We start from the raw sequence: 11,154 nt of genomic DNA, 5'->3' as shown, positions 1-11,154 counted from the left end.
AAAAGAGAATAATGGAAGTAGGGAAAAGTACTGGCTCTCTGAATCTCCTGAAAGTAATGTTAGCAGAAGGGAGGGGCTTTAACAATGGAGGGATGTGCAAAAGCAATAACCACCTACATCTTTGTTGGCACCTCTGTGATCAAATGCAGCAATAAGTTTATCAGAAGTTTATCAGAAGATTCCTCATCAGAAACTTCAGGTGCAAGAAGTCAGTGGACTTATATATTAAAAGGGCCAAAATAAAACAAAACAAAACAAAAACTGTCAAACAAGAATTTGGTATCTGGCAAAACTGTCCTTCAAAACTGAGGGAGCACTTAGACATCCTCAGATCAAGAAAATCTGAGGGAGTCTATTACTCTGAGACTTATAATGCTAGGAATTCTCAAGGGCATCTTGGAGGATGAAATGAAAGAAGACTACGCAATAACTCAAAGCCATTTAAAGAAATAAATGTTTCAATAAAGGGAAACATATGGCAATTATAAAAGCTAGCGTTATTCTAACAAAGGCTTATAACTCTACTTTTTTAATGCACATGACTTAAGAAACATATACATTTAAAAAAATATTTTCCTGTCTAACAGGTAGTATTAATACAACTTTAATTAGAACTCCACATGTTTTTCTACATAATTCAAAAGACTTTTAAAATACTTATTACTTTGTTTTTGGGCACACAATCTCTAAAAGCATAATTTTATGATATCAACAACTGAAAGGGTTGGGACAGAGAAACAGTATTTATATGTTATTTGAATTAATCTGACATAAATTTATGCAGGTAAATATAATCTTTATGGTAACAACAAGGAAAATAGCTACAGAATATACAAAAAGGAAAATAAGAAAGAAATGCAAACAGTTCACTACAAAAATTTCAGATAAATACAAAATTTGTAATGTAAGAAATGAAAGCCAAAAACCTACAAGATATTTAGAAACAGAAAGCTATGACAGAAGTCTCTTTTTATCAGTAATTGCTTTAAATGTAAATGTATTAAATTATCTAATCAAAAGACAGGGATATGCATAATGGATTAAAGAAAACACATAATCCAACTACATGCTGTTTACCAGAGACTAATTTGAGAGCCAAAAACACAAATAGATTGAAAGTAAAAAGGATGGAAAAAGATATTTCAGGCAAATAGTAAACAAAATAGATCAGGAGCAGCTATACTAATATCGAAAATAAACTTTGATATTTACTATATCAAAGTATATCAGCTATACTAATAAAATAAACTTTAAATTAAAAAAGTACAAGTGATAAATATTGCATATTAATAAAAGATTCAATACAGCAACAATAAATAATTATAACATAATTATAATTATAATTATATATTATAATTATAATAATAAATACAATTATAATAATCACAAATATTTACACGCCTAATCACAGATTATCAAAATACATGAAGCAAAAACTGACAAAACTGAAGAGAGAAATAGACAGGTAAACAATAGTATTTGGAGACTTCAATACCCTCCTCTCACTGAAGTATAAAACAATCAGACAAAAATAAGGAAATAGAAGACTTAAATAATGCAACAGACCAACTAAATCTAACAGACATATACAGAACATTCTACCCATGAACAATGGCATACACATTTTTCTCAAGTAAACATGGAACATTTTCCAGAACAGACCATATGTTAGGCCTGAAATTATGTCTTAATAGATGAAAATGTAGATATGATATTTTATGACCACAATGAGATGAAGTTAGAAGTCAATAACAGAAAAAATGGAAAATTCACAAATTATTAAAAATGAAACAACATATTTTAAAACAATTAATGAAATAAAGAAGAAATTACAAGGGAAATTAGAAAATTCTTGGAGACAAATGAAAACAAAAACAGAATATATCAAAATTTATGGAAGCACTAAAACCAGTGCTAAGGGGGAATTCTGTGGCTATAAATGGTAACATTAAAAAACAAGACAGATCCCAAGTCAATAACCTAACTTAACAATTTAAGGAATTAGAAAAAGAGCAAACTAAATCCAAAGCAAGCTGGAGAAAGAAAAAATCAGAGATTAGAGCAAATATTTTAAAAATGGGGAATAGAAAATCAATTTAAAGATTAATGAAACAAAAAGGTAATTTTTTAAAAAGACCAAGAAAATTGATAAAATTTTAGCTAGACGTACAAAGAAAAAAACAAAATCCTATTAATAACATCAGAAAAGAAAGTGGAGATATTTCTACCGATTCTACAGGAATAAAAAGTATTATTTAAAAAGTACTATGAACAATTGTGCACCAACAAATTAGATAGCCTAGATGAAACAAAAAATTTCTAGAAGTGCAATATCTACCAAGACTAAATTACAAGGAAATGGGAAATCTGAATATACCTGCAATTGGTAAGGAGATTGAATCAACAATCAAAGATTTTCAGGCAAAGTCCTAGATGTGATAGTTTCACTGATGATTCTACCAAACATTTAAAGAATTAAACCAGTCCATCTCAAACTTTTCTAAAAATTGAATAGGAGGTAATACTTCCAAACTCATTCTATAAGGCCAACATTATCTTAATACCAGTCAGATGAAATTACTACAAGAAAAGAAAACTACAGATCAATTTTCCTTATGAGCATTTACCTAAAATTTCTCAACAAAAAAACAGAAAATCAAATTCAGCAGCATATTGAAAGTTTTATACACAATGAGCAAGTAGAATTTATTCCTGGAATGCAAGGATAATTCAACATACAAAAATTGATCAATGTAATATACAATATTAATGGAATAAAGAAAAAAACACATAATTATTTCAATTGACACAGAAAAAGCTTTCAAGAAAATTCAACATCCTTTCATGATAAAAATTCTCAACAAAATAAGAATGGACTGAAATATCTCAACATAATTAAAGGCATATGTTAAAAACCTGCAGTAAACATCACAACAGTAAAAGACTAAAAGTTTTTCCCCCAAGATGAAGAACCAGGCAAGGATAACCACTTTTACCATTTTTAGTCAACATAGTTATCACTGGACATTCTAGCCAGAGCAATCAGACGAGAAAAACATATAAAAGGCAAACAAATTACAAAGGAAGAAGTAAAATTATCACCATTCACAGAGTATATAAACTTACATGTCCACACACACAAAAAAACTTGAAAACTAATAAATAAATTTGGCAAAATAGTAGGATGCAAAACAAACAAGTGAAAATCAATTGCATTTCTATATGCTGACAATGAACAATCTGAAAGAGAAATTATTAAGCAATTTTATTTACAATAACATCAAAAACTGTAAAATATTTGACAATTAAAGAGGTAAAAGACTTGCACAATGAAAACTACAAAACATTGCTGAAAGAAATAAATGAAAACATAAATGAAAACACATTTTATGTTCATGAATTAGAAGACGTAATATTAGTAAGATAGCAGTGCTACCCAAAGCAATCTATAGATTCAATGTAATCTCTATACAAATCTCAATGATGTTTTTTGTAGAAATAGAAAAAAAAAATCCTAAAATTCAAGTGGAATCTCAAGTGATGCCAAATACCCAAATCAATTTTGAAAAAGAAGTGTGGAAAACTCATACTTCCAGATTTTATAACTTACTACAAATCCACAGTAATCAATACAGTGTGGTACTGCATAGAGACAGACATATAGACAGACGGAATAGAATAGAAAGCTCAGAAATAAAGCCTCATATATATGGTCAAATAATCTTTTGCAAGGTTGCCAACCACACAATAGGGAAAAGGCGGTCTTTTCAAAAAACAGTGCTGGGAAAATCAGATATGCTCATACAAAAGAATGAAGATAGATCTTTATCTAAAGCCATGTACAAGAATTAACTCAAAATAGATCAAAAGTATATATGTAAGACCTAAAACTAAAAAAAAACTTACTAGAAAATATAGGGCAAAAGATTTACTACATTAGATTTGTCAGAGCTTTCTTAGATATGATACCGAAGGCACAGATAATACAAGAAAAAAGAGACAAATTTTTTCTTATAAAATTTTTAAAAATTGTGCATCTGCGTTAATCTGTTTTATGTTGCTATAAAGAAATAGCTGAGGCTGGGAAATTTATAAAGATGAGAGGTTTATTTCACTCACAGTTTTGCAGGCTGTACAAGAAGTATGGCACCAGCATTTGCTTCTAGTGAGGCCTCAGGAAACTTTCAATCATGGCAGAAGGCAAATGGGGAGCAGGCACATCACATGGCAAGAGAGAGGGAGCAAAAGGGAGATGCCAGGTTCTTTTAAACAACCAGCTCTTACATGAACTTATAGAGTGGAAACTCACTCATTACTGTGGAGAGGGCACTAAGTCTTTCATGACGGATAGATCCCCATGGCCCAGCCACATCCAGTCTGGCCTCATTTCCAACATTAGGGATTACATTTCAACATGAGATTTTGGGGGGACAAATGTCCAAAGTATAACAGTGAGAGGTGAAGCCAGCAGGGCTTCTCAGTCAGGTGGGGACTTGGAAAACTTTTCTGTCTAGCTAGAGGATTATAAATGCACCAATCAGCACTCTGTGTCTAGCTAAAGGATTGTAAATGCACCAATCAGCACTCTGTAAAAAAACACAGCAATCAGCATTCTGTATCTAGCTAAAGGATTGTAAATGCACCAATCAGCACTCTGTATCTAGCTAAAGGATTGTAAATGCACCAATCAGCACTCTGTAAGAACGCAGCAATCAGCACTCTGTGTCTAGCTAAAGGATTGTAAATGCACCAGTCAGCACTCTGTAAAATGGACCAATCAGTACTCTGTAAAATGGACCAATCAGCAGGATGTGGGCAGGGCCAAATAAGGGAATAATAACTGGCCACCTGAGCCAGCAGCGGGAACCCACTGGGGTGTCCTTCTATGCTGTGGAAGCTTTGTTCTTTTGCTCTTCACAGTAAATCTTGCTGCAGCTCACTCTGTGTCCGCACTACCTTTATGAGCTGTAACACTCACTGCGAGGGTCTGCGGCTTCATTCCTGAAGTCAGCAAGACCACGAACCCATCAGGGGGAACAAACAACTCTGGACACGCCACCTTTAAGAGCTGTAACCCTCACTGCGAAGGTCTGCGGCTTCATTCCTGAAGTCAGCAAGACCATGAACCCACTGGAAGGAAGAAACTCTGGACACATCTGAAGGAACAATCTCTGGAAACACCATCTGTAAGAAGTGTAACACTCACCACTAGGGTCCGCAGCTTTATTCTTGAAGTCAGTGAGACCAAGAACCCACAGGAATGAATCAATTCCGGACACAACAGCATCAAAAGATATTACCAACAGAGAGAATTAGCAACCTGTGGAATGAAAGAGAATATCTGCAAATCTTAAGTCTGATAAAGGATTAATACCTAGGTTATATAGAAAATTATTGAAACTCAATAACAAAAAATAAACATAATTCAAAAATGGGCAAAGGAATGAGTATATATGTATTTTTAAAGAAGATATACAAATGGCCAATAAGCACATGAAGAGATGCTTAACATCACTAAGCATTAGGGAAATGCAAATCAAAACTATAATGAAATATCACCTTACACCCATTAACATGGCTCCCATAAAAAACAAAAACAAAACAAAACAAAAAAACCCTGAAAATAACAAGTATCAGGGAATATGTGGAGAATTGAGAACCCTTATGCCCTGTTGGTAGGAATGCCAATTGTCAATTGGTATAGCTACTATTGAATAAAAGGGTAGGACAGTTCCTCAAAAATTAAAAATAAAATTACCATATAATCCAGCTAAACTACTACTGAGTATATATTTAAAAAAACTGATAAAAAGGTCTTGAGATATTTATACACCCATGTTCATAGCAGCAGTATTCACAACAGCTAAAATGTAGAAGCAACTCAAGTGTCCACTGAGAGATGAATGGATAAGCAAAATGTGAGATACATACGATGAAATATTACTCAAGCTTAAAAGTGAAGAAAATTATGACATATGCTATATAACATGAATAAAACTTGAGGACATTATACTAAATGAAATCAGCCGGTCACAAACAGGCAAATAAGACAAATTCCACTTATGTGAGGTACTTAGAGTGGGCAAAACTATGGAGGCAGAAAACAGAATGGTAGTTTCCAGAGGTTGAGGAGGGGGGAAATTGGGAGTCATTTTCAAATGAGCATAAACTTTTAGTTTTACAATATGAAAAGAGTTATGAAGACTGATGATGGTGACGGCTGCAAAACATTTTGAATATATTAACTCCACTAAACTATACACTTAAAAATGCTTAAAATTGTAAATAAATTTATGTTAGTTGTATTTCACCAAAATAAAAAAAAACTGTTTCCTGCAGGTAAAGTGCTAGAGCAGTTAAACACTCAACGTTATTAAGTATTATTATCTAGTATAAAGACATATTTTAATATTATATTTATATTATAACACATATTTTTATATTATATTTATACTGTATCACACATATTTGTATGTGTGTTGTACTAGATAATAAGGAGACCATGGCTGTAACAGAGCTAGAAAATGAAGACTGACATTAGAAAGTCAATCTAGTACAGTGCTTCTCAAAGCGTGGTCAGGGGATTGGTGTCACCTGTGATCTCCTTGTTACTTGTCCATGATGAAATAAATATGTACAGAGTATGCATTTAGAAAATTTTATAGAAACTTAAAAAAAGTCTGTAGAATCTAATAATAAAAAATTGGATATTGTATTCTGTATGTATTTGATATTTTAATTTGCATTTATACTATAACTTTTTAATTTAATTTTACGGAATTGAATTGGAAATTTTTTTAGAAGGATCTTTCATTACACATAGTCTAAGGCATTTGTCTCATGTATGTATGATGTGATGCAGTCTGTTAAGATTTGTTTTTAACCTAAACCTTCCTGTTTTTGAAAGTGACTGATAATATTCTCTGCCTTAAAATTTTTTTCAGTAGAATAATTATCTCCACCAAGAAGGAAAGCATGAATGTCCAAATTAATAGACTTAATATTTCAAGGTAGAAAAGTTACTTAATATTTTAAGGTAGAAATATATCAAGTGATCTAATATTTACCTGCAAAGTATTGTGCTTGATGCTGTTGAGTGTAAAAACCAGTCATACAGAATTCCTGCTCTCCAGAAGTTTACAGTCCTAGTAAAATCTGGAGACATTTTTGGAACTTAATTCTTGCTTTACATAAGAATAAATATTATTAACTTCTTGGTAAGAACAAGACTTGTGCAATGAGAAGTGGTTCATCAAATTGTTCTCAGGAATTTGCACCATATAACAAAGGACATTTTCATCCAGTCAAAATATCCATTAAAAAAAAAGTGATGGTTGATTTTTACTCAGTCTTCTAGGACTGCAAACTAATGGTTACAAGAAGCATTTTTTTTTCTCCAATAATACCAGGTTATTGTCACGTAGCCCAATTGAAAAGGCTCCATTTTATGACCAAATTGTCCCCTTTCCCCTCTGAGCCTCTGAAATGAATAGAGGAGATAAAGTGGGATCTGAGTAAAAAAGTATAATTTAGACAGATAAAATATGATTCAGAGGAGAATTTGGTGACAATATGGAGACATAAAAATAAAGAAATCGAATCTATTGTTAGAATAGGCCCATTGTATCCTTTCTTCATGCCTTGTCCCTAGATGATTTTTCAATGTATAAATGAATTCATGGGGACAAAAAAGCTAAACTTTATCTATTAGCCAAGTACATTGCTGTCAGTGAACAACTTCCACCAGTCTATCAGTTTATGTTATAAAGTTATCCTTTCTTGTAAAATAAGCCATCTGTGTGAAAATAATTATTTTAAATCTATGATCAAATTAATACATAAATATTTATCTTTCTTATGTGAAGGCTTCAGTTTGGCTAAGGAAAGATATTTTTTCTAAATGTTGCTTGAGCAATCCCATTTTACCTGAACTAATTTAAAATGAGGCCTTCGTTTATATCAGCAGATGCTGAACTGTGTCGAAAATCTAATGTTCCTGATCTATGTGGAAATTACACTGTGGGGTTCTCCTTAATTGTGTGTCAAAATCCAGTTGGCTACAGAGGATATTTATTGTCAACTTCTACCACAATATCATGTCTTATTGCCAACATTAAATTTCAGGTAACTGCAGAAATACATACCTGTTCCAAAAAAGGCCAATAAAATATAGTACATATTAATTCATACTTGAATGAATAAAAATTTAAAATTTTTTGATGGAATATTCATTTTGAGGCACTCAGAAACCATTACAATATATCACATTTGTCAAAAAATAATGCACTCTGTTAGCTACAATAATATATGAGAAGTTAATATTCTTTTATATTGCAACAAGCATAATTGGCTGCTGCACATAGGAATACTGTAGTGCATCCTTAAATACTGTATGTCTAAATTGTAGATATAATTTAAATATAAAATTATTTCATACATATTATAACATGTGCAATTTAATTTAAATACAAATTTAGAAAGAATTACAATAAAAAGAGCTTCCTAATCATTCTTATTTTGAATTTTTCTGTTATTTATTACTGTCTTCTGGGAGGGCAAGATTTCCATTTTTGTAAAAACACATTGAGGTGTTAGCCTGACACTGCTAAATTACATGTGTTATCTCTCTCCATCTGGTACAATGGCAAGGCTGTTTGAAGAAATAGGATTCAGGGGAGTTGTATTTCTTAAGCAATACTTTTCCAAAAGAAATTTTCAATGATTTTTTTGGAAATTTTTGCAAGAAGATATTTAGGAAGAGGTATATTCTACTCATATGATTCCAAATGACCTTACTTGGAAAGATGTGTATTGTCATATATATCTTTAAGTGGTGGATATGAAATAAGTAAAGGAAAATCTTTACTACAGTTTAACTTCTGAAGTATAGATCCCTTGACACCCTTAATACGTTGTTTGGGAATTCTTTATTTTGGCTGTCTATTATTTGCTGATTTTAGACAAAAAATAAAATAGGTGACTCATTATCTCATTATTGCAGCAAAAACCATATAAATATATATTCAGTATTCAAAGTATGATAGCAAAACATCTAGAAGACAGGTTCTGATTCAGTTACTCTCCAAGCTTACTTATTTTTGCCATAATTAATCATGCATTGGAAATGATTCAAAAATATCATTGAAACCAAGAATATGTTAGACATGCATCTCTTTTTGAGTTACCTTTTATGTTTATGAAATATCATGTAATTTTACCAATATTTTTCATGTATTTTATAGAACATAAATCCAATTAATGTTGCACAGTCATTCACATTTCAATTGTATTGACATTATTTGTTTTAGTATTAACACTACATCTTTCTGTTTTCCTGAAGCACACTATCATTGATATTTGAGCCAAAGCCTGATCGGAGACAAGTTAATTCTACTGTTCTTGATTGATTTAAGTATTTTAAGTGGGCAGTAGCCCCATTGCTATGTGACTTTTGTGAATTTTCAATTCATTCTACAAAGGTATTTTTCAGGTATCTAATATGTACTTTTATTATTCTAGACTTTTTATTTTTAAAATGTAGGGTTGTAAGTAGGAAGATAAATATAATTTTAAATATAATCATATAATTATACATATGGGAAAGCAGGCTTAATGGCTTCATTAAGAGCCTTTGTTATCCTCTTCCACTTCCTCACAAAATAACTGGGAAGACACAAAAAAGATTTAAAACATCAATAACTTGAAATTAGTGCTGAAAGACAAGCCAAAATCTTGTAGGAACTTAAAAAAATTATAGGACTGATGAAATTTAATTGAAGGAAAAAAAATACTATTGAGACCTAAGTCCATTAGGCAATAATATATTCAGCTTCATACAACTACACTAGGTAATCCAGAAAACAATATTGATAGACATGCATTCAACCCTCATTTGTTGCCTGATTCAGAGAATATACAAATCTGAACTGTGGCATAAATTCCTCTTCTCCCTTGGGGTATGTTCTGTATTTAAATTCAGGCTACAACCCCAACACACACATGTGTATATCTCCCTCTAACATGCACACACCACACACACACACACACGCACACACGATTTTCCTTGATAAGATATAAATTCTAAATAACAATTTGGTAAAAACTAAGAATGATAGGGTGTTTAGTCATCACACTTTACTCACTGAAGACAACTTTTTCATAAAAGTTTACAGTAGTATAGGAAAAGGGTAGAAATCCTAATTTTTCATGTAATTCTATAAAATTCTATAATTCTGAGCAAGGTTTAGCATATAGAAGAGGTAAGCAATCATATAAAGTCTGTTTAAAACCTAAAATTGCCCTTGGAGTTGAACATATCAAGTTTCTTTTCAAGTATTTATTGAAGCATAAACGGTAGGGCCGAAAGCAATGGTTTTATCTTTTAAAAATATATATCAGACATATAAATTATGATAACTGTGATATAATATCAGAGATTGATATCACAGTCTCTGTGGGAGATTATGAATGCAGTCCACCACTACCACAAATTATGCAGTCAAGTTTCCCACAATTGGGGAAATCACAGGGGTCAGCATATCTGGAATATAATGGATAAGCCTCACCCTGTGAAAACCACTTTTGTGATCCTGGTATCTCCCCTGCCAGATAAGTAGAAAGGCAATCTTTTGACTCTTACCTATGAAAAATATTTACCCCAGTGTCATTATCTCACATTATTCAAATATGAGTATTAAGAAAAAATAAAACCACGGAGCCAAGCAAGTATTGAAGAACAAAAAAACAAAAAACAATATGAAGATTAATTAGAGGAACAGCATACTTCAAGAGATGATCTATTGTGACACGCAGAAGAAAGTATCTGGAAGATGGTATTCTCTAATAATTGCAGTAAGTTATGGCCTTTATGTATCAAGAGTTACAAGTTAGTAGAGCAAAAAAAGGATGAGGATGGAGATCAAGAGCAACTACATGAAATAAAAAGAATATAAGATAAAACAAGACAGAATCCTAAAAATGGCTTTTAGTAGAGAGGGTGAAAATTATAGGAAAAGAAAGCTTAAAATGTTTTTGAAAAACTAAAAGATAACAAGCAGTAGAATTGAAAATGGAATATATAGTTCCAAAAACACTAGATAATTTAAAGACACATAAAAAATCTATGAGGCACAATACAGAAAGCAAAGAGATAAG

At 31.7% G+C, this 11,154-nt stretch overlaps 1 non-coding gene across 1 annotated transcript; it reads right to left on the bottom strand.

The window, feature by feature from the left end:
- Positions 1-10,454: 10,454 nt before the first annotated feature.
- LOC112209382 (U1 spliceosomal RNA) lies at positions 10,455-10,616 on the bottom strand. The gene has a single exon (XR_002944117.1). It is a non-coding gene; the product is annotated as a U1 spliceosomal RNA (small nuclear RNA).
- Between the last annotated feature and the right edge of the window lie 538 nt (positions 10,617-11,154).

This window comes from Pan troglodytes, chromosome 4 (assembly GCF_028858775.2).
Source record: "Pan troglodytes isolate AG18354 chromosome 4, NHGRI_mPanTro3-v2.0_pri, whole genome shotgun sequence".
In the NCBI taxonomy this organism is placed as follows: Eukaryota; Metazoa; Chordata; class Mammalia; order Primates; family Hominidae; genus Pan; species Pan troglodytes.
The sequence above is the reverse complement of the archived record's forward strand: the minus strand, read 5'-3'. Positions and strand labels throughout refer to the sequence as shown.